The sequence below is a fragment of the Phaethon aethereus genome (assembly GCF_964289735.1).
Source record: "Phaethon aethereus genome assembly, chromosome: Z".
NCBI lineage: Eukaryota > Metazoa > Chordata > Aves > Phaethontiformes > Phaethontidae > Phaethon > Phaethon aethereus.
The window spans coordinates 54,126,161-54,151,022 of NC_138577.1; the positions used below are offsets into that span (position 1 = coordinate 54,126,161).

The 24,862-nt window shown below is 38.5% G+C and overlaps 1 pseudogene across 1 annotated transcript; it reads right to left on the bottom strand.

Annotated features, from left to right (window-relative positions):
- Window positions 1–790: 790 nt before the first annotated feature.
- On the bottom strand, window positions 791–24,329 carry LOC309415969 (long-chain fatty acid transport protein 6-like; annotated as a pseudogene). The gene is made up of 10 exons: window positions 23,849–24,329; window positions 22,718–22,930; window positions 21,486–21,657; window positions 19,669–19,797; window positions 10,005–10,188; window positions 8,311–8,401; window positions 5,983–6,181; window positions 5,509–5,606; window positions 3,546–3,676; window positions 791–965 (listed from the first exon to the last, which is right to left on the bottom strand). The product of its transcript is annotated as a long-chain fatty acid transport protein 6-like (transcript).
- Between the last annotated feature and the right edge of the window lie 533 nt (window positions 24,330–24,862).

A 24,862-nucleotide genomic window follows, 5' to 3' on the forward strand; every position in this document is an offset into this window, starting at 1 on the left:
TTCCTCATGTGAGAAATGTTCCAGTCCCTTAATCATCCTCATAGCCCTCCGTTGGAGACTCTCCAAAAGTTCCCTGTCTCTCTTGAACTGGGAAGCCCAGAACTGGACACAATTCTCCAGATGAGGCCTCACCAGGGCAGAGTAGAGGGGCAGGATAACCTCTCTCAACCTGCTGGTCACTCTCTTCTTAATGCACCCCAGGATGCCATTGGGTTTCTTGGCCACCAGGGCACATTTGTGTCCCACGGATGACTTATTGTCTACCAGGACTCCAAGGTCCTTCTTCATGGAGCTGCTTTCCAGCATGTCAACCCCAAACCTGTACTGGTGCATGGGGTTGTTCCTCCCCAGGTGCAGAACTCTACACTTGTCCTTGTTAAATTTCATGAGGTTATATTATATATCATGAGTTACTTTATATTTTATTAATGCCTAACTGTTTATGCATTCTAAAAGCAGAATCAATCTTATGATCTAAAGGAGTAAAATATTCAACTAAATTAAAATACTGGTGGCTTAGACAAAAATAATTTGAACCAATGAGGGATGTAAAATGAAATTTCGTATGTGTGAGCCCGGGAAGTAATATGAGCAGATGCAGTACAGCTTACACAATGCACATAACTATTGTGGCTTTGTCTTATAAAGAGACAAATTCTATCAAAGTAAGATTAATTTGATTATCTTATGTTTTTAGAACAAATATTGCATACTGGCTTTTCTTGAAATAATTGCAGGAGTATATTTGAAATTTACTTTCTGTATTGTAGAGTAATTTTATTTGTATGCTTTATAAACTTATTTCACCAGAAACAACATTCTTGTATATCTCTCTTGTCAAAGGAATATAGGAATGTGCAGGTTCATGCATGAAATAGAGATTCAGATATAATTTCTGGATTAAATCCTTCATTCACCAGATGCATTTTCTGATGCTTGAAAGTTGCAATAATTTGCATGACATCCTAAAAAAGAAATAATTCAAGTAAAGTGCAATATTCCATTTCATCCTATATCAGTGAAAATATGATGCAATTACTGAATAGAATGGTTCATACAATTTCACTAAAGAATATCTTCAGTTAGAATGACCTGATTCACAGGTGCAGTGAAATCTAAATTTAAATGCAGCTTTTATTTCTTATTCATTTCTCTGTCAAAGCCACATGCAAGCTTGCAAATTTCTGTTTCAAAATAAGCATTTTCTTTAACTTTCATTAGTGCAGCTGATCAGAAAAGCTGTGGGTTTTGGGGCACTTAGTAACGCTCTGCAGAGAGGTGGCTGATTTTATGGTACTGGCTCTCCTCTGATTTCCAATGGCTAAACTTCATTTAAGACATTAAATACAAACATGTTAAATGCCTTCCTGTGTTGTTTTTCTGTGTAAGCAGTTGCTGTACAGCAGTTATTCAAATGCCAATTACTGAACGAGTTGGTCTGCACACAATAGTCAGTGTATGACAACAGAAGTAGTATGTAAAATAATCTCATTTAAAATGTGGCTCACATTAAGGGCAAGTTTAAAACACACCGTTCTTGAGCATTGTTATTACTTGCACTGTGTTTTCAATGTAGCCAATATTTTCTTTTCGTTCTCATGCTGAAACAGGCCACTTTTCAGTTCTTACTTGTTTTTATGTTTTGATCTGTAACATGCCTGATTTCCTTTTCACACTGCTACTCCATTTCCACAACTCTCAGATCATTTAGTCTTTGGCTTCTGAGCTGAAACTGCTAATAATTTTGCCAGTTCATTCTCTCTTTTGGCAGCACTTATGACAGGAACCACACTTGGACCACCAAGTCATTTCACACAGACACTGAACAGCTGCCAGATGGTAATAATGTTCAATTATTACCAAGTAGGATGGCTTCAAATTGAATAGCTAGCATAAATTAGTCTTGGTAATTATTTAAAAAGTTGCCATGATAAGAGTAAAAGTTTAATAAGGACTGATATTAAATATTTTTAATATGTATTACGAATACAGATTGCTGAGATTTCTCTTTAAATGATCCCCTTATTTTAATGAAGTCATATTTTTTGACATGGAAATATGAGTTTGGGGGGGAAAAAAACCCCAACTAACAAAACCAAAACCAAAAACTCCAAAGCAAAATAGGGCACAAATAATACAAAACTGAAATCACTCCCTGAATGCTCTTAGAAAACTCTTCCTACTGTCTTTCTGCAAACAAGAAATTACATTAGCAAAATTCAAGTGGAAAAAATACTCAGAGCCTTGGAGTATCCCCTTTTTTTGCATCATTCTCCCTAGGCCTCTACTGTTCTTCTGGAGTCAAGTCAGAGAGGTTGAGAAAAACAACTGTCAGCCTGTCTTGGTTTTCACAAAATCAGTCAACCAGAGTTGCAAGTCATACTAGAGAGAACTGAAAAATTTTCAAGATTTATTTTATCGTAAATCAAATTTTGTGTGAGAATTTCATATTTTTGTTTGTCACTCTTGATTAGGATGAACTCTTCCTCAAGACACATCTTTTTTTTTTTTCAGAAGGGACTTCATTTTCTGTCCACTCAGAAAATTGTGAGTTCAATGTTCATCCTATTATCTTCCACTAAGATATTTTTAAAGTAACAACAAGTTTTTGTTTTAAGGATTTACACATGTTTAAGTATTCATTAATTAGTACTGATAGTATCTTTGGTAGTAAACTCAACTTCAATTAGCTAAAAAAAGCTTTATTCAGAGAACACATAAATAGAGTCAGGTTTAATCCATTCCACATATATAGACCCAGGAGCTCCATATAGATTTTCTCCATCTAACGGAACCATAAAGACAAGTCTGTTCCAAAGGTTTTTCCCGGAAGAGGGCACTGCTGTCCTGAGGCACCATAGATAGTATGGCCTATGCTAACTGCATTTGAAGATATATTTACTTAGTACAGTAACATTTTAGTGGAAAAATTGCTCTCAATTCCAAGGTCTCTTAAAAATTATATTTCTCTCTAAATGTATACATTCTTTTTATCCTCTTCCTCCCCAGTCTTACTCAATCTGTTGTGTTCCCATCTTGCTCTCAATCAAATTTGTGCCTTTCAGACAATTTGTCAATATTTAGGGAGAGGCAAAACTGCTGAATGCTTCTCAGCATCCCCTAACAGCAGAAAACTGCCTGCTAGAAACTTTCAGAAGATGTAATGTGGGGGTCTTTCCTGCTCTTTGCAGTTCTTGCTCTCCTGTCCTGTTGCTGAAGGTCATCCTGTGAGGATTATACAAGGAATGAAACACACTAGTTAAAGATTAAGAGCTTTGAAACAAAATCCAACTTTGCCAAGTTATTAATCACATTTAGTATTTTTAGGTATGAATGGAACCTTAAAGCAAAATACAAATTTAATTCATCAAATATTTGCTTAACTTCATAATAATAATAACAACAATAATTCAGACTAGTATTACCTTTTGTGTTTCAATTCTTGAAACTGTTTGTAAACTAATTCCTTCATTCCGTGATTGTAGAGACCAATTTTCAGGTCAGACAGAAGACAAAGACAAGTAGGAGGCAACTCATTGTCTTACTATGATTCTCACAAAGTGTGGCTGGGCATAACTTGGAAGGAAGTCCACAACATGCTTATAAAGTCTTTCTCCATTAAAGGGTTGGCCAGGTTTAAGCACAATAGCTGCTACCCCTGTTCTTCCTTCATAGTCTAAAAAAATTGAAAAATATTATGAGAAGTAAGAGTGTATGTGAGTCTTGTATGACATTTGGAGGGATTTAATATTGATCAGAGCAAATATTTTGATATTGTGAAATATCTGCCCTATCCTCTCAGACATCATTGAGTGTAAGACACACGATACTTTATACTGGAAGACTTAAAGTTACTTTCAGTGTTTTTATTCAATTAAAAAAAATGCTACTGACCTCCTTTTGTTAGCAATTCTGTATCGCTGGCAGCTGGCTGCTAGGTTTTCTTCTTACCTTGCTCAATCTTAACATTGGTAACATAGTGGCCTAGTGAAATCAGAGTGACCGTTGGTTCAGTAAAAAGCTGAATGCACCTCCAAAACGACTACTGCAAAAGATGGACGTAGACATGTATTAGACTGTACTTGGTCTGTATAAAGTCTAGTGGCTATTGTACATTGTATAAGCAGTGCTGAGTGTTTTCAGCTCTATTCCACAGACAGATTAGTGACAAATAGGGCAAATGCCTCCTAGTAAATCACAAGCAGCAAATTATGTTTGACATGAAAACAGAAATAAAACCCTTTAAAAAAAATGTAACAAACATAGTTTCTGCTTTCTTTTTAATTGAACACAAGTAAAAATTCCAAATGGAGAAAATACCTAAATTTGAAGAAATGAGCTGCCATGGTTAAATCTGTCCAGAATGAAAGAGCAGCTGTGAGGTGTGGCCAAGGCACTGGAAGGATAAAATATGGGTATTCCCTTTTCATGAAACTTAACTTGCAGTTGTTTAATTGGTAATATGCTATAAAGTTTGTTTTGGTAATATTTGAGACTCAGGTTGATTCAGAAATATGAAAGACTATGCTATCTAGTTTTTTTTTAACACTACAGCCAAGAATGAATGTGATTCTTAAGCTCTTCAGGTTTTGTTTTGATGTGCTATTCACTACCTGAAATAGCAATAGCCCTTTGAGGAGTTCTTGTCAGGTCCAGCTGTAGATGAAAATGAGATAGGCTTTCCAAGTTCGATTACGGTTTTATTTGCATGCACTTGAGGATGCCATCTCTCACAAATGAACATATTTGCATTTGACAGCCACCTGCTGATAAACCATTCAGATTATGGCCTTTGTCATTTTATTTTCATATATCCTCTTTATTTGAATCCATTGTGTCTCCCATCAGTGCTAAGTAGTAGCTTGTCTTTTGATAGCTTCTTCATGTGACTAGTTTCTTTCAATACTAGACTTTGTTTGCCTTATCCAAAGGAAACATAGGACACCTATTCAGCACCACAGGAAAGTTTGCCTTCATCAACCTGTTCATTCAATGGATGCATCATCTGAGCAGTTTTCCACCTCATTTTGTAATTTAGTCACCTACAGTTTTTCAGTGTGGTATTGTATGTTTTTATGAAGCACCATATGTGATTTGGAATTATGAAAAAATACATATCTTCTAGGACTGTACTTTCAAGATAGTGACAAGTGTTTTCAGACTTGTCATCTTCTAATATGCCCCGTTTTACCATTTTTCAGATGAAAGCCTGTAGCCTAAGAGAAGTCTTCTGTAGTTTATAACTTTGTACTTCTCACATCTTTGTTACAAGTTTTAATTCATTCCAATGTTTCTGCCATTCATTACAAAATTTCAGCATGTCACGTTTATTACGTACAGTTTTTTACTGAAACTGAAATTTCAAAGGACTGTAGAAAAGCCTGAATTGCTGAGTTGACACCATTTATTTCCTTACATATAAGTATGCATTCTGTTGCAAGAACAGAAATGATAGAGTAGGAAATTGCTATTTTAATTTTGTATTCTCTAACTATAGGAATGTCTTACTTTGTATGCTTACACTGTAAACATTAACTTCTTGGACAAAATCCATCATACCAATGATCTCTGCGACTTCTACAGTGGCAACATTTTGTCCTTTCCACCTGTTGAAAATGTTTTAAAATAATGTAGATATTAGCTAAGAAATTTTTATTCTATTCATGGCTATATGTGATGGAGCACTACTTTTAATGTGAATTACTGTTATTCTTAACTGAAGAGTGTAGATGGATAAATCCTTTTCTGATTTGGTGCCACCTCATTTGAGACCCCAAACTTAAAAGAAATAGAAGTGCTATTTGACTCAAATTTGAAAAATTCTACTGGGTTGGTGTGAACTTCGGTGGACTTTGATTGTGATCCTTAATGTTTCTGTTAAAACAAAATTGATATTCATCAGGTTCAAGTCTGAGCTGTGTCATCTTGTCCTGAATATGGTTTATTCCAAGCTCACAGGATTTACTGTTAACTCTACTATACCTGAAAGTGTCTCCCACACAGTCAGTGAAGTAGAGGAAGCCATCCTCATCCATCACTAAGAGGTCTCCTGTGTTAACATACACATCTCTTTTCACAAACACATTACGCAGGAGTTTCTTCTCTGAGGCTTCATCATTTCCAGCGTATCCAGAAAATGGGGCATCCTGAGTAGCTTGGACAATGAGAAGACCAGATTCACTTGCAGGCCATGAAAAGGGGATGCAAAAGACCATGTTTACAGTGAGCTATTTAGAACATAAAGTATTATATTAAAAATCTTTTGGAAAGCCACATCTATTCTACTCATCTTATTGCTACATTTCTGTAACTATTTCCTGAACAGTAGAAATAGGTGAGTGTAAGATGGAACATGATGTTAGGGCAGAGCTTTTTGGAGTACAGTGTACATCACTTACCCTGAAAAGCATTTGCCCAATGAAAGGATGACAATTCTGTCATTTGAGAAGGGTCCTGGTAGTGAAACAGTATACATGGGGGCCTGATCTCTTTGTGCTTTATGTTTTTCTGGAGGACAGGGTTGCTACTGCTCTCAGCACTGTGTTGGTGTGGAAGCAAGCATTGCAAGCCATAATCTGCCTGAGCCTCTTAAATATCAAGGAGTCCGTGAAGTCTGCAGCATATCCCTACTGGGCATTACTCTATAATGGCTGTATAAGTCCCATTTATATCAAGGGCAAAACATCCATTGGTTTCACTGGAATTGGCTCTGAATACCCTTTTTAAATGCTTTTTTATTATTCCATATCTATGATAGGTTCTGGCTTATTTCTCAGTCTGTTCCTGACATTAAAAGACATTTCCATCTTCTAAAGATTTTTATTGTTTTTCCTTCAACTGATGTGTGGAGATGTTTCCAAACAAATAGTTTTCTTCATAGCTGTGTATCTGCCTCCCATATTAAGTCCTCTTTATTGTTTTGAACTCTGAATGTGGAAAGTAGAATGAAAGCTCATATTACCATTCAGAAGAGGAGCTGGCATTGCTGCAAATAGGATGCCTGCTTTATAACAAAATAAAAACCAAACCAAAAATGTTGTATTTAAAAAAAGAGTTGTCCTAAGCCCCAGTCAATTTTACAGGATGATTCTCTATTCCAGTTCGGGAATTTACTGTTGTTACTGTCTCACATTACATCAAGTGATGACTTCAGAGTTATCTAGAAAGTATGTGTAACAACTTGCAAAATTTTTCTAGTTGTGTCATGAAACTGGGTGTTTTATCAATTTCACTGAGAAACCAAGAATTTTTGTCCAGTTTATAATGTAGCTGTAGTGAGGAAGCAAGCTCTTTTCAAGAAAATAAACAGTAATTCTTTTGCTTAATTTCAACACTATCAGCAAATAATGTATTATCAGCAAATAATGTATTATCAGAAATAATCAATAATTGCTGCTTTGATGACCAGTACTACTATGTGTCACTGAAATCTGACATTAGCATGACAAATATTGTTATCTGTGTTGCTGTAAAAGCCTCTTTTTTGACTTCTGGAATTTTATCTCAATTATGGTTAAATCTGTATACTAAAACTAGTGATGTTAAAGACCTTTTTTCTGGAACTGTTAACTTTAACACACATGGATTCATGCATGTGTACGCAGACAAACAGATACTTAATGTGACTTTAGTAAAATACAGTGCTATGTCCTTTGTGAGAGTCAGTTTTGATGATTTTTTTTTAAGATATTCTCAGCTGTCAGGCCATCCTATTTTCAGCCTGGGAGCTTTCAGTAGGAGTATTCCATTCTAAGTAGGAGTTTGGAGATTCTATGCAACTCTAGGTACTAAATAGTTAAATCTGTTTTTGTACATGTAAAAATATAAAAAATATAAAAAATATTATCCAGATTTTGAAATGGTACTGTCCTTCCTCAGAACTTTAAATTTGGAAATTAGAAAGCATCTGTAAACCTCTGGCCTCCGAACACAGCATAACTAGGAATTACTGTGTCCATTTTATTTGGAAAACAGCAAACATGAAGAAATCTGGTTTGTTCAGGAATATGAACAAGTTTTTGCATGTGAGAATAAAAACTATCTGAGCCCAGAATATTGATTATCTTCTTATATTATTGTATTTTTGGATATTTGTGTATATTATAAATATTTGGATCTGTTATTGGGTATATTAGCAGTAGATCCCTATGTGGATCTATTGATAATAAATTTTTCCTGTGTCATTTTCAAGTTCTAAGTGTATGTCAAGAACTTGTTGCTCACAGGACAGAGGGTTAGTCCCTGCCCCGAAATATCACCATCTAAACTGAGGTATCTGTTAGTTAATAGAAAACTAATATTTTTCCTTACCTGTGGCTGCTTTCTTACACCTTCCATTTTCATCCTTCATAAATTCTTGTTTCCAGACATCATACTTCAACAACGCAAAAGAATGTAGTAGCTAAATAAAAAAAGTGCATACACATACTTAAAAACCTCACTGTTTTACTCATTTTCCAATTTTTCTGATAAAAATTGCTTTGAATTAATGGATAGTACCCTATTGACTTTGGAAGATTTGGAACAGCCTGAAGATACTGCCAGTATTCTGAGAAGCAATTGTCAGAAAGTGTCCACATCATGCTAAGGAACACTAAGTATACATATACAGATGAAGTGTTCATCTGTTTTACCAATAAAAAGAAACCCATTGTTTTAGAGTGTGGTCAGATTCAAATCATTTATCTAAAATGAAACAGTGCTTTTGATCAAATTGTCAATTTTGTTTTAAAACTACCGTACGTTTCTAAATAGAGGCTTAACATTACTGGAATGCAAGTCAAGAAGATTCTCTGATACAAAGTCCAAATTAAATTTATAGATATCTCAAAAATTACTCCAGCTGGATCCCAGGGGAAGCATACAGCTCAATGGTTTGATTTAGGTTTTACTGCCTTCATCTCCTGTCCACAGAGTTAAGATTGCTAAGAGGTGGCTCCTCCCGGTGCGACACCCCCACACCCCCAGCTGCCGCACTTCCCACCATGCCGGTCACACACCCATGGGACCCACCTACCTGCTTCAAAAAGGTCTTGTCACACCATTTTTTAATTTCCCTGGCCCCAGCCACGTATACCTCCTCTTTAGTTAAGATTGCTAAGTTCAAAAGCATTGCAGAGTTGTTATGGCCATGGGAAGGCATTTTTGGCATCCCAGATTAAAAGCAGAAGTAGTTTGGAAAGCATTAATCTCCTTTTGATGTTAACTGCTCTGAATCTTTAGTATCATTACAGTATTTTATTGTAGTATAATGTTGACGGTTCACAAAGAGTCTATACAAATAGGAAAAGCATTTGAATACAAATAGGAAAAGCATTTGAGACAGTCAAGGCATTTTTATGGGTGGAAGATGTATATCTCTAATGAGAGCTTCAACAGTAGTCATATATATAAAGTTCATAGTTCAGATATCTTGAAATGTATATTTTTCTCCTTTATTTGCTGAGAATTTTGAAATTTTTTTTGCTAATCTTATTTCAGAGAAGAAAGTGTTATGCTGGTTTTAATGTGTGAAGATGGAGTCAAAGAGTAAATCTGTGTAAGTTTGCTCTGGAACATATATCTCCTGATTCATACCAAAAGTCAAATCAAAACTAATTTCTGCCTCATCACTCAATACCTGTGGGTTTTCAGGATGGTAAGTAAACTTCAACAAAAGACATCATTAATCAGTCCTGTGGATAGGCATTTCTATACAGGCAGGGAGTTTTTAATATTCTGGGGAAAAAGCTTGGGTACATGAAGCAATAGTTACAGCTTCGGCAGACTTGTTCTATATGTTTATTCTAGCTTCACAATATATGTGCAGAGAACAGTGTCAAGTAAGGGGCTAAGAATAAGGTTTCTGTTTCCATGAACCAAGTTTTGCTACATCTGGACTGTAGTAAGCAGGTTCTTCCTTGTACATTTTCCTGTTCTTTATAATTTCTGCTTTTCATATGCTTTGGGTTTTTGGGGTTTTTTTTGGTTGGCTGGTTAATTGTTTGTTTGGTTGATTTGATTACCTTTGAGAAGATGCCAGCATGACCCACAGCTCCTATTTTATTAGTATAGTTCCAAGATTTCCTTCTGTGGATCTGTAGAATTCAAATATTTTAATTGGGCCAAACCTCATCAGAAATTCTTTCCAGACAGCAGGTCTGATACCATTTCCTAGAGCAATGCGTACTTTGTGAACTCTGTCCTCTTCTTTCCGTGAACAGCCAAAAAGAAACATTCTGCAGCTGAGAAAAGTGGGTCTAAATACCTAGAGTTGGTCTAAAACTTCCTAATAGAATAATTTTCCTTTAGAAACTGCCACTTTCACTAAAATACTTCACAGAAGGGTATTTGTTTTGTAAAAATGAAACAGATAATCATCAGAATTCTTGTTGGTCTGAGGTTGAAGGATTTTTGTAAGGTGAAAACTTTATTTTTGTAGTTCTTTGTATTTTCACTTTAAATTATATAACTGAGATTTATATTACAAAGTTAAAAGGAATTCTTTTATCTTGAAAATGTAGAAAAATAGGTTTTAGGTAAGTGCCATTTCCCATACAATGGAAATTCCTTTCTGAATCAAAGAAAGGAATTTTTCTGCATAAATAAAATCACGTCTTAGAAAATACTTGTGCAACGCTATGGTCAGTTCTACATGTAATAGTATTTGGTAGTAAATTGTACACATCTACTGTGTTGCCTAAGGAACCTGAAAAAGCAGCAGAATGAGTTAAAGCTCCTTATCATATCTCATATGATTAGGTGCAGTTTTTAAACTTAAATCAAAATTCAGAAAAGATGGTAATAAAATCTGCCATCAAAATGTAGTTGTTAATGTGTCATTGTTACGTGTCAGTTGTGTCATTATTGTGGCAAACTACTCAAATGCTTACCTACGTAAATGTTTTCTGCATTGGGCCAGACTGCTCAGTACCCTATATATAGGACTATAATCAAGACTGATTATAGAAAAGCCCCCACTTTTTTTGGAGATACAGCTGTGACTGAGTGATTAAGTTACTGCCATGGCTGAATGCAGCCATGCAGCAGAAAATAAAATTATTTCAGGTCCACAGGAACAGCTTCTTCAAACCAAATAAATGCAATTTTTTTCCATTTCAGTGTTATTCTACGCTTTAAAAATTGTAAACATATATTTGATTTCTAAATAATATTAAAGTGATTACAAAATGGAACACTGCCTAAGAACTACACTGCAATATTTTAGCAGAATCTGTATTTCAACTTTTCTATGTTTAAAAATATTGTCGCAAGATTACTTTGTGAATCCTGGATTAACAGACAATTTCATTTCATCCATAACTGCATTTTATGACAGATAAATTATTTGCCACAATAGGATCAGCTGTAATGCAGACTAAACTCCACTTGTTGAAGACAGGAGTGGAGACTTCTCTGGTTCTGCTTATTGAACTGTTTTCTTTCACAGTTTTAATGGTAAACCTAAAAAAATAGCATAGTTTGATCACATGTATGTGATCAAATCCAACTATAAACCAGTTGGCAGGCTGATTGGGAGAGTTACTTCATGCCTAATATTGTCCCTTCTTCAGCACTTGGTCTTGAGGATGAAATAATGGATTTTATATATATATATATTTTTTTTTTTTTTTTTTTTTCCAAACTAGCTGATGAGGCTGTAGGACTTCAGGTAAATCTCAGGAGCTTAAGAGACTATAAGCATTGGAGAAACTGTTACGCTTACTTTGTTTCATCCCTGGTGTAACAATCCCTGAACTTCCCTGAATTACCTTGTGCGGGAGAAGGATGGACTTCACAACTCTATGAGAGTTATATTCCGAAGCCGTTTATTGTCTTGTCTGACTCCAATATATATCATAATTTTTGCTTAGCCACTGCACACACACACTCATGATTGATTGGTTACAGCTTGTTACACACATTATTGCAATTGGCTATATACAAAATATCATGTGCTGTCCACGCGCCTCTCACACAGTCAGGATTCGCTGCTTGCAGGTGTTCCTGTGCTCCTTTGCTGCTTCTTAGTTGTTTACCACAGCTCCTTCTCCTCAAGGCCGAGCCGTGCAGATATCCAGCTGTTTACCAGCTTCTCAGTGCCACAGCACCTTCTCCTTAAGGTCCCCCTTTTTGTTTATCTATAAACAAAACCTGATGGATCATTTGCAACCCAAGGACTGTGAGGAAGATGGACCATCTGTACATTCTTGTATCGTCCTGTGCCGCAAACTCAGCCCAGCAGTTGGTAGGTGCCAGATTTATGTGGGCGTCCCCACGGAGGCAACGGTGGCCTTGCCGTACACCGATCCCCCTGCTCTTCGGGAAATCCCGGTATTTATACATTTGCCAAGGAACAAGTTTCGACACACGTGGCCAGCGAGTGTCGGAACACGCCTCGGTTGCTCTCAACACAGGGAGCCTATGGCGTATGTGCCCGCTGGCCAGACGTGCTGCACGCGCCACAGCCATCCCGTCTATTGGTTCGTAGGCTTTGTTCACACGGCATCTTACCATAATCCAGCAGTCACATATCAACTATGCTTAAATTAATAGCAGAATGTTACAGGGCAAACAATTCTAGCTGTACTACTCCTAGCGATAGAAGCTATTTCTAGTGAGGGGAAAAAGTGCTTGTATAAAGCTATGAAAACCAATATTGTATCTTACTGAAGGATTTGTAGTTATAGAGCGGTTTGCCCTAAAAGCTTTCCATGTTCCTCTCATGATACTGCTAATTTCAGTGTGATTTACCCATACATTTTCTTTTGGCTGAGGTAGCATCCAGATTGCAATGACACCTGATAGTGTCAAGATGTGTCCGACGACGACGATGGTGACTGTTTCACCCATGGTTTTACCCATTTTGCGGGTACCCAACGAGTTCCAGAATCTGTAATGACACAAGCATAACCTCGTCCCCAGGTTAGCAGTTGAAAAGGTCCTTCCCACATATTCTTTTCCAAATTTTTAACTTTTACTTGCACATTTTGTGTTAACTAAAACAGACTTCCTGTCATTCCTTTTACATGTTTCTCCTTCTGCTAGATGCAAATAATTTAACACATATAAGGCTTTATTCAAACGTTCTTAGGGTGGTGTGGTAGCCTCTCCCCCTTTTTGTTTTTGCAATAAACACTTCAGGGAATGATTCATTCGTTCAACAATAGCTTGTCCAGTTGGGGAATGCGGTATTCCAGTAACATGCGTCGCTCCCCATTGAGCAAAAAATGGTTGGGTTGACTGGGCTACATAACAAGGACCATTATCGGTTTTAATTTGTAGGGGTATACCATGGGCTGCGAATGCAGCTCGCAAATGCTTTTGTACATGCCTGCTAGTTTCTCCTGTTTGTGCAGTGGCCCAAACTACTGCAGAATAGCAATCAATTGAAACATGAACATATTTAAATCTTCCAAAGTCAGAGACACATCCATCTGCCATACCTGTAGCAAATGCAATCCTCTGGGACTTACTGTAATTGTGATTCCTGGGCCTATTTGTTGACAATCAGCACAAGTCTGTATAATAGCTCTAGCGTCACCTGCACTTAGATTAAATTGTCTCGCTAAAACTTTGGCAGATTGATGGAAAAAGGCATGAGAGGCTTGTGCTTGACCTAAACGGTCTGGAGCAGGTCCAGCCCATACTGCGGCAGTCAGCCGATCAGCTCTTGCATTTCCTTCCACCAATTCCCCTGGAAGGTTGGTATGGCTGCATATATGCATAACGTAATAAGGATGTCGTCTTTTCTGCAATAAAAACCAAAGCATTCTAAATTGTTGATATAGCTGTTCCTGCTGTACTTGTCTGAGGATTGAACCTTCCAATCTTTGGAGTACTCCAGCTACATATAAAGAATCAGTAATTATATTCACAGGTTCTTCAGACCATAATTTAAAGGCTTCAATTACTGCCTGTAGTTCTACCTTTTGAACTGATCCTGGCACGACAAGTACGCATTCTTTCCATTCTCCGTGCTCTCGCCATACTATTGCTGCCTTGCCTGTTTTCCCACCACTATTCATAAATACTGTAGCACCTTGACCTGGATATTGACTACACTTTGATTTTTCTTCTACTTCATGGTTTTTAAAAAAGGTAAACATTTTGTGTGATGGATAATGAATCTGAATGTCACCTTCAAATCCTGCTAATGCAGTTTGGAAGGGAACAGAGTGTTGCAAAGCCCAAGTCAAATATTCTTGTTGTAATGGTATTAAAATCGTTTTCAAGTCCTTTGCTGATGTATCAATAATTCTGTTGCACCCTTTCATAATCAAATTTGCAAAACACTCTGCTTTCGTGTTGATGGTTTTTCTCTGCTGCTGAGGCAAAAAGACCCACTCTAAAATTCTCAATGGGTCCGCTTTTGATTCTAGCTTTGTTATCCACTGTATTATAAGCACATAGGGATGTCGCTCATCATTGATTACTGCCAAAGTGATCCCTATCGAGGGGTCTATCCTAGAACTAAATGCTTGAGTCACCTTTTCAGAAATGTTTGCTACTGCTTCCCGGGCTTCCTTGGTCAATTGCCGAGGAGAGTTTAACCTGCTATCCCCTCGCAACAGCTGAACCAAGGGCTCCATATCTTGGTTTGTGATCCCACAAATAGGTCGAATCCAATTAACATCTCCTACCAATTTTTGTACATCATTTAATGTTTTAATCTGAATTCTTAATTCATCCTTTTGGGGGGTCACCGACATTTCAGTGATCATCCACTCCAAGTACCTCCAAGGCGCTTCAGCTTGTATCTTTTCCGGCGCCACTTGCAGCCCACTTTGTCTCAAAAGCTCAACAAGCTCCCCGATCATTTCTTCTGGATTTAATTGATCACCAGCCAACAATATGTCATCCATATAATGATAGATGAGATATTGAGGCCACCTTTTTCTGATTGGCTGTAAAGCCCAATTTACATAAATTTGACACACCGTGGGCGAATTTTTCATGCCTTGTGGCAATACTGTCCAATGATATCTTTGCATGGGTTGCGCCTTGTTTGTACTTGGGACTGAGAATGCAAAATGTTTGGCATCATCTTCATGCAGAGGGATTGTAAAAAAGCAGTCTTTGAGATCTATAATCAAAAGCTTCCAATACTTCAGTATCATACAGAGAGATGGTAGCCCTGGCTGCAAGGCTCCCATGTCCACTATAACCTTATTGACTTCTCGCAAGTCATGTAATAGTCTCCATTTTCCACTTTTCTTTGGAATCACAAAAACAGGTGTGTTCCAAGGACTAGTGGTTGGCACAATATGGCCTTTTTTGTCAATGACGCCAGGGAGAACAAGAAGTCCCTGCTTTGTTGCTGAAGATCGTCCTAATAACAAAGCACTCAATCCATATCCTAATGGTCCATTCGCGTTAGTCGGGACATCATAAACCGACATGTCCCATAAGGTAACTTCTACTGTTTTTTCCACGTCCATTCCGGCGCTCCCTCTGGTTTGGGTGCTGAGGCTTGCCAAGCAGCCTGGTGGTGCTTCCCCATTTGTGTCGTCGTGTGGGGTGCCTTCGTGCTCGGTCGCCCGTTTCCCAATTTCATACCATCCCGATGATACTTTGAACAACATTCTGAGACTTGATGACAAATTTTTGACATCGACCACATGGTGCTCCTGCTGGGCCTGTTCCTTGCTGAAAGGGTCCTTGTTGGAAGGATTTATGACCTGTCTCAATCTGCCTAGGTCCTTTCCTTGTGGCCTTGCGCTGAGCTCTAAAATGGCCTGTTTTTCCACAATTAAAACATTTTTTCTCCCCTTTTCCATTTATAAATGGCTTAATTGCTGCTGCAAAGGCACTTGCGAGTGTCTCTGCCTGATGTGTGGCAGAGCCTACTCTGTTGCAGGCTTCTACCGTTTGTACTAACGTTGCTTCTTTTGGCAAAGCTAACAAAATTCTTTTACAATCTACATTGGCATTTTCTGTTGCTAAATTCAACAACACTGCTAGTTTTGCGTCTTCATTGGTATACACCTTATTCAAAGTGTCTCTCAGACGATCAACAACTCTCCCTTGTCTAATTTGAGTATAAGATGGTTACCTCTTTCCCTCCTCAGGGACTGTTCACAACGCATTCAACGCTAGTCGCCCAACTAATTGCAAGGCTTCTAAGGGCAGCCGAGCTTGCAATCTAACATCCACAAACGGTCCCTGGCCTGTCATTTGTTCCATAGTAATGTTCTGAAGTGGATCGCCGTCTTGACGCTCCAGGTTTCTCAGGGCTTCTTGCATACAAAGTTTATACCATCTGTCTGCCCACAATAACCTTTGGGTTGGTGTCAACAACATATCTATCATATGCCGACAATCCCATGGTGTAAGAACCATTCCCGTGAATATGTTATCTAATAGAGCTTGCGTGAAAGGTGATTGCAAGCCATAATTTTGCACTGCCTTCCGCACTTTCTTAATCAAGTTCCAATGAAATGGGTCCCAGCGATTGGGCCCGTGAGACTGTACACTAACAGGAAATGCCATCAGTAACTCCGTTTCCTTGTCTTTCATTGCTCCTAAAAAAACGTCTTTCCACCGCTCCCTAGGGTTGCCTTTCATCCTAGGCTCTTGCCTCCCTATAGTCTCTACAACAGGCTCTTCTTCGTCGCTGCTATCAGACAAAGGGGGCCATAAAGGTGGCAGGGGCTCGGCTGAGGGCTTCAAAACTACAACTTTCAATCGGTTAAGTCTGGGTGGTTTCGGGGGTGGTGAAGCCCGCCCCATCAATCTTTCACATGGGCACACAGGAGAACATTGAGCACATTGTTCTGGGCAGCTTTGTCCCATCTTGCCCTCACATATATCATCGTAGATCTGTTTCTCTGACTTATCTAATGCGGCCAGTTCACCCGGTGCATCTGGCACCTCAGGCGGTGCAGTCGGAGTCGCTGAAGGTCCTGGACCCTCTGACTTGGTTAAAAAGGGATTGGTTGAAGGCGGTTTAACAGCCTCCTCCATATCAGCTGCAGCTTTTCTCTCTTAAGGCTTTTAATGTGGTTAATATCAACTTCCACGCCGTCACTAACTCTGGCGGTTTTCTCAATATGTTCCCATAACATTTTTCCTATCTCCTCCCACGTCTCTGCCTTAAACGCCACAGACGGATCGGAGCGGTACCTTTTTGTTCAGCTCCAAATTAGAAGCCTTCTAAGTGTATATTCATCATATTTCAGTCCTCTCTTAGAGAGCATATGCAGCAGGAGTCTGACTATCGCCCCTTCTTCATGCAATGTGTTCTGCCCCATGCCGCCCTGGTTGCTCACCTCACCTCGCTAGGTGCTTCTCTGATGCAATGTATTCCTTTTTCTTTTTCCTTGCGTCAGTCCCACTGACTGCAATTCTTCCAGCCGGGCTTCTCCCGCGGCGTCCTCTGCGCTAGACCAGTGTTCAACGATGAGATCCCAGAGATTGTATCACGTCGGGGTCACCAGTTGCGGGAGAAGGATGGACTTCTATGAGAGTTATATTCCGAAGCCGTTTATTGTCTTGTCTGACTCCAATATATATCATAATTTTTGCTTAGCCACTGCACACACACACTCATGATTGGTTACAGCTTGTTACACACATTATTGCAATTGGCTATATACAAAATATCATGCGCTGTCCACGCGCCTCTCACACAGTCAGGATTCGCTGCTTGCGAATTCGTTCCTGTGCTCCTTTGCTGCTTCTTAGTTGTTTACCACAGCTCTTTCTCCTCAAGGCCGAGCCATGCATATATCCAGCTGTTTACCAGCTTCTCAGTGCCACAGCACCTTCTCCTTAAGGTCGAGCCGTGCAGATCAACACCACAGCTCCTTCTCCTTAAGGTCGAGCTGTGCGGGGTGATCCCAACAACCTTGGATTTTTAAATATCTTTATTTTAGTTATATGATTCTCTTTGAAAACATTCCTTGACATAGATTCTGGTTTGTTTGTTAAGCCTCTATGGGGTACTATGTTTAAAATTTAAATCTGATAGCTACATGGATGCTGGGTAAGCTTCCTGTAGATATTTAGTCAGAGTAGTGTCCAGAGTCTCTGTCTACATCAAGAAATCGAGGAGTGCCTCCTAGTTCCCAAATCCATGTTCTTTCCCAATTTCAATGGAGACATAAACGTCCTCTGGGAAAGGATGTAAGGACTAGAGCATACTCCAACAGGTCCCTCATCGAGGCAGCTGTAGTCCTGGGCAACACCAGGACTGCTGTGCTCTGGCATGCCACAGCACAAGGAGTCTAGATGAAATGTAGCTGTCTGGCCTATTAGCCTGCACAGGTTTCTTTCACTATGGAGGAACCTGTGTGGTACACTAGAGGCTATATGTATCATATTTCGGTAAGATACCTGATCTTGACAGGACCCTGCACTTGCCCTGATCCACTTCTGTTGGCATCCTCAGCTTCCTCAACTCATATAGGCCATCTTTCTGTTTTTCACTCTTCTTACCAGTTGCCAACTAAATATCAATATCTCTCCATTAAATTCTTGTAATTGAGCCAAGTCAAGAAAGTTCTTCCTGCCTTTTCCTGCAGGAGGGACATTTACACAACTAGTTTGGTCTAGCTAATTATTCCTTTGTTTTTTTGATCCATGCACTACTGACATAGTGTTTGTACAGACTTGAATTCTAGCCAACAGCTTTCCTGGCTTGTTCCCTCTAATACCTTTTTGACTTTGACCCCTCTCCCACATCTGGACCACACAATAATAAGTCTCTTTTCAAACCAGCTGGTGGATTCTCTCAGATGTTCCCTTGTTGCTAGTTCTTGCGGAAATCTCTGACCAATGCAGTTGGTGATCATTTGAACCTTGTGCTTGGACATGATGTTTTCTGTGGTAGGTAGGAATACTTCTTGTCACCTCACTTCAGTAGCTTCCTAATTCCCAAGTATAAAATTAAGAAAGTTAACAAATCTCTTCTAGCATCATTGAGAAACAAGCATTGCAATATAATAAATATTTTCAGACTTGCTTTGCTGCTGCTGCTCTGTTTGGTGACATCCTACTTTTGTCCGAAATATGATCATCATTTAGCTCCCATGTTTTTCAGGACTGTTATCCCAGGGCAACCAAGATTTTACACCAAGCTATTAGTACTATGGCTTTACACAGATAAATTTATCATCATATACACATCCTTGGAACAAAATGTGCCTTTGGAACACCTCTTCAGAAAAAAAAAAATCCAAAACCAACAAAAACTCATTCAGCAGTTTCAAAGCCATACAAAAATTAATTATCAGCCATTAAATGGTGGATAGAGTAGCCTTCTTTTAATAAGTAACGGCTTTGGAACAGTGCAGCGCAGGTGGATAATAATTTAATGTGATTCATGTTCTCGTTTGATCATTGAGTCCAATAATGCTTTTACGGCTTATATCTTTTCCTTACTGACCTACCACTTGCCTATCACTCAGATGAAAAGCTAACAAGCTTGGCTTTAGAGAGGAATTTATGTTAGTGTCTGGGCATAACTGTCCCATCCTGCCAGATTTGTTTCTGTGCAAACAGTACGTTTGCTGATGCAGACCGGATTGCTATCGTAGAACTACAAGAAACACACAACCCAAATTTTGTATATACTGAAAAAAGCCTATGAAACATTAAAAATACTATACCCTTGAGAAATGTGTAAATCTATAGGACTTATAATATATAGATTTGTTATGTTTTAAAGCTGTATTTGCAAACAAGAACTTACATGGGGCTGGTTACCAAGGTAGTGACAGAGTTCTCCTATGTGCAAAAACACTGTAACATTCTATTTTCTGCAGTCATTCCAAAACTGTCTTGCAGAAAATTTCTTCTTCAAAACGCAAGTTGCTCCTATGTGATGAAAACAGACATGAAAATTCAAAATAACCTTTGAAACCTATCTTAGCTTCTATCACTATTGTTAAAAAAGTTGTCATTCTCTTAATTCGACTAATGATAAATTCAGCTATTTAAATAAATTTTAAGCTATTTCCAGCAAGATCTTTCTCTTAAATGAGTAGCACAATAAAGCCTTGCTTCTTTTTCTGAGTAACAGCTAAAAACTTACAGTGTCATAAGCAGTAGAAGCAAACCTTTGAGTTGTCTCCAGTTAGGAATAGGTCAAAGCCTAACCAGTTTGTTTCTGTCAAGATGCTGACTAGTGTGACTCTGAAAAAAGAGAGCGTGGGATGGGGGAGAATGTAGCCTGCAGCTTCTGTATTTGCATGAGAAGTGGCAGAAGGGAAACCAGCTCAGCTCTATTGTTTCTGTCTCACTCCCCTTTTCCTGTTTCTTTTCAACTCATCATCCTCAATTTTTTGTTTCTGTGGCCCTGAAGTTCCTTCAGAGCTTTCCATTCCAAAAGTCACCTCATTCTAGCCCTCTCATGTCTGCCACCCTGTCTCTTTTTCACAGTTTTTTCTGTGTTGTCAGACAAGAATTTATGAATTTCCCTCTTTCCATCCTTTCCTAAATTCCTTTTTTCCCTGAGTTCTGTTTGTACCACAGAGTTTCCCAGTGCCTTCCAAATTCTGAATCCCATCTAGGCCACTTGCTCCTAGCTTGCTAGTTCCTCCCTGACTCAGGTACCATCTCACACAAGACTTGAGGCCCTCTCGGAGATCTTCAGCCTCATTCACCTCAAAGCCTTGTCTTTCTAACCCCAGCCACCCCTAGAGTTCCCATCTGAATGGCCCACCTAAGAGAACTGTTACCCTACTTTTTCTGTTCCAAGAGAAATCATAGCTTCAAACCTTTCTATATACTACTTTTCCCATCCCTTTTGTCTTTCTGTTAGGCAGCAACAGTCTTGTTATCAGTTGCTGTAGCCCAGCATGCCTGCCCATGCTGTTCCTGAAGAAACAAAGCTCTGAAATGGCTTTTAAAACAGTCCAATTACATACTTACCATACCAAAACCCAGCATCTGGGTAAAACTCTAATGACAGGGAAGGAGGACGTATCTGAAAATTTATCTGATTACTAGCCCACTACAAATAACTGCCGTTATCAGAATCAAAAGCGTGGACTTCATCATTCTTCCTTTCCTTCACTTTAATATCATGAACCTAATTTTGTAGGTGTTATGCAAATATGTGATTCAAAAAGCTCCAAAATGCATTTAGTTGGCCTTATTCTGAAGGTTAGTTAAAGATTCCACAATGCATTTATACCTTCTGACACTAAAAATCAAACATGACTTCCCAGATGCCTGTGTGAATGCCCTTTTAGACTTTTGGTGCAGAATACAAGTATGATTTCAGGTTAAACCTACAGAACATATGCGGTGGTATTAGTGACACACAGATCTCAAGTCGTGTTATGTTGGATCTATGCAACAATTGGTGTCTGTTCTAAGCTTCAAAAACTAGGCATATATCTTACATACTCTTTGCAGACTGGGGCTGATAAGAATGAGACGATGACAAAAGGCTATTGATAGACATATTTGAGTTACTCACCAAACGGAGTTAGTCACCAGATAATAAAATGTTACAGCATTCTCAAGTTAATGAAACTTCACTAGAAGGTAAATATTACCTAATTCAATGCATCCACCGATGCCAAGAAGAGAAAGCACTGATGTGGTACAAGGGAAGAGTGAGATACATAATATCCTGAGAAACTGCGCCTGAGAAACTGAGAAACTGAGTAAATGCTAAGCAGGCAGACAGAGCTCTTAGATAAGTGATGATAGCAGCTTTTGGGAAACCTGTCAAAGAGAGAAGAGCAAATAAATATAAATGTATATTTATATATACATGTTTATATACGTATTATACAAATGTATAATTTTGCTGCAAACCGAATTATGTTTGGAATGCACAGGGAGAATTGTCTTCTGAGTCTTTCTCTGTCCTGTCCTCCAGTCTTTACCTCATGAGTATATCTCATTAGTCTCTCAGCTTCTTTGGTCTTTTTGCCTGTAAGGCTGTTTAATACCCTTGTCTGCTTTGTCTGTGGGAAAAAGCCCATACCCTTCACAGGCAAGTGCAGACCACCTGGATATTAGGAAAAATTTCTTTACTAAGAGAGTGGTCAAACATTGGAACAGGTTGCCCAGGGAGGTGGTGGAGTCACCATCACTGGAAGTGTTCAAAAAACATGTAGATGTGGAACTTCAGGATATAGTTTAGTGGGCTTGGTGGTGTTGGATTGACAGTTGGACTTGATGATCTTAAAGGTCTTTTCCAACCTTAATGATTCTGTGATTCTGTGATTCTGTGACTGCATGCAGTGTTCCCTTGCCACAAACTGAGAATGGGAAAGCTTCTGAAGATCCACTGTGCCACTGGTATTTGCAGCAGGAGTAACTTTTACAAAGTTGTTTGGCTTGACTAGAGGAAGGATTCCCCTTTCCTTTCTGGTGAAGTAAGATGAAGCTTCGTTATTCAGGCAAGTCTCAGAGGAAAAGTTTTCTCCCAAGGCCCAAGCACTTGCACTGGCCATATTTCTTTTTAGTATAGACCTGTGAAATTCTGTCACTATGGAATCTGAGCAGCTGTTAGAGACTGACTTTATTGGCCTTATATTTAAGAAATAAAGTTCAGCCATGGAATATCTATGTGAAACTTCTCTAACTGGAATTACACCGTTGTTATGCCAAGGCAAAAATGGTTTAAAGTGTACTATGCTTTTAACTAAATGAATTCCTCCCTATTTTGACTTAAAACTTCAAATTCTGTCTTTTTGTGTGCCTGTCTTGTTGCTAAATTTATACCACCTTAATTTTCAGAGAGCTGACGTTGTACTTTGTTAGTACACATCCTCACCTGTACTTCCCGATGTGAAGATATACATAGCTGTGTTTCTTGTGTTAGTGACATCTTTAAGGTGAGAGGGAACAGGGTGATCGGGCACCTTGTCTAGTTTGTCTGCTATAGTGTGAACATGCTGGAATGGAGAACTGATGCTCATCAGCCAGACAACAACATTATTTTTTCCAAGAGACGAAAAATAAGTTCTTTCTCTAGATCCCAAACAATCTGCCGAATGAAAAAAATTATATGATTATTATTGAAATAATTACAACTACAGACCTGATTACCTGTGTTGGAATTATATACCCTACCACTGTGTACACTGAACCTACCACAACCTGCAGCAGGACTAACTCATCTATTGGACAGAGAAAAAATAATCATGATGTTTAATTTCCCTATACTCCTCACATGGCTTTAATTGTAGTAGGTAAAACTCCCTGATCTTACTTGGTGATCCTAATGTATGGGATATTAATTTAATCAGTATGTCATAACAGTTGTTTTAAAGCTTTGTACACACAACAACTAATGAGCCTTAATGGGTTCATACAAAATTATGGAAGTATTGCCAACCTGTATTAAAGGTGGCAAAAGAGGAGTAGAAAGGTTAAATAAATGCCCAGTATTACATAATATGCCAGTAGGAGGGCCAAAATTACAGCTCAACATTGCTCCAAGCAATGTTACCTTGGGACCACTGCTTTAAAGTAGTTCTAAAGTAACCATAAATTTATATGTGAAAATTTTGAGCTGAAGGAAATCGCCACTAACAAAGGGAATCTGAGCCTTCCTGTAGTCAGTGGAGTTATATCTACATAAGCCAATAAATAGAAATGGAAAGGAGATGATGCTGAAGTATCTCCCCAGGCTGTTTGCTTATTGATTCATTATTGCTTTTGCTGGTACATTGTCCAGTACTTGGAAGGTTTCAGATTTAAGCCTTTTCCTATACTAATTAATTCCACATATTTTTGATGCTTATACACTTGAAATTTAAACAAGACTATCTCTTTCCCCTCTTTTTTAGACAGCATATGTGTATGTATATAAGAAGTGCTTGCAGCTTTGAATGGCTCTGATTTTCTATTTGTGATAAAAAGCATAAGCAGTAGAAAGTCAGTAGTAACTCAAATGCAATACAGAACTTGCCTTCTCCTATCACCGGTGCTCTTGTGGCACATGTATTAACACAGTGCAGGAGAGATCTAAAGTGGACATTGAAGTTGAGAAAAGCCACCACGCAGCCCAGCGTGGCCAGCCCAAAGCAGACATGGATGAAGTCAGGTCCATTACCCATCAGCAGGGCCACAATGTCACCTTTTTTCACATTCCCATAGTGTAGGAAGACCTGTGCTTACCCTGTTACTCCTCCTGTCCACATCCTGTGCACCTTCTCTTCATAGATGAGGAACGGCTTGTGGGGCATCTCTCCCACTCTCTGCATGAAAAGGTCAATTACGGAGAGAATTCCATTGCTTGCCCATTTCTTTACCATTGCTTTAAACCTCTTCTGCCTCAAGAAGTAGATCAGATCTTCCCAGAAATATGGAAAAATGATCTTCAGAGAGACACACAGTGCCACTATTCCTCCAGCAATTGTTGAAAGCCATGTGCATAGCATGCTTGGGGGAAAAATGATAGGTTAGCTATTTCAAAGATGTGAAGTGCAATACATTAATATGATTAATAATGAGTTTTAAGACAGAGACTGGAAGTTAATAAGCTAGTTACAATTCTACTGATTAATTTGAGAACTTTTTAAAATACCATATTGGAGCTTACTAGAATACAAAGGCCTAGAACAATATTAGTAAGAAAAAGGGAGTAAAGAGTAAAAATGTTTGTGCAGATTATGAGGACAGAGGAGTTCACTCAGAGTAAAGAATGTGGCCAGGGTGACAGCAGAATGAAAAAGACACTGGCAATTAAATGCAAGATGGAAATTTAGAAATTTTAAAAGTATCCAAAGAATAAATAAAAGAAGATATAGACTTAGGAAACAATTTGACACCTTTTTTTTTTTTAATTTGGAGTAAAAATTTTGTCTAGATTGTTTATTGTACCATGGCAAATCCTAAAAAAGATGGAAACAAACAGTTAAATCATATATTATCATACATATTATGAAAGTGTGTTAAGTGTCATGTATCTGTA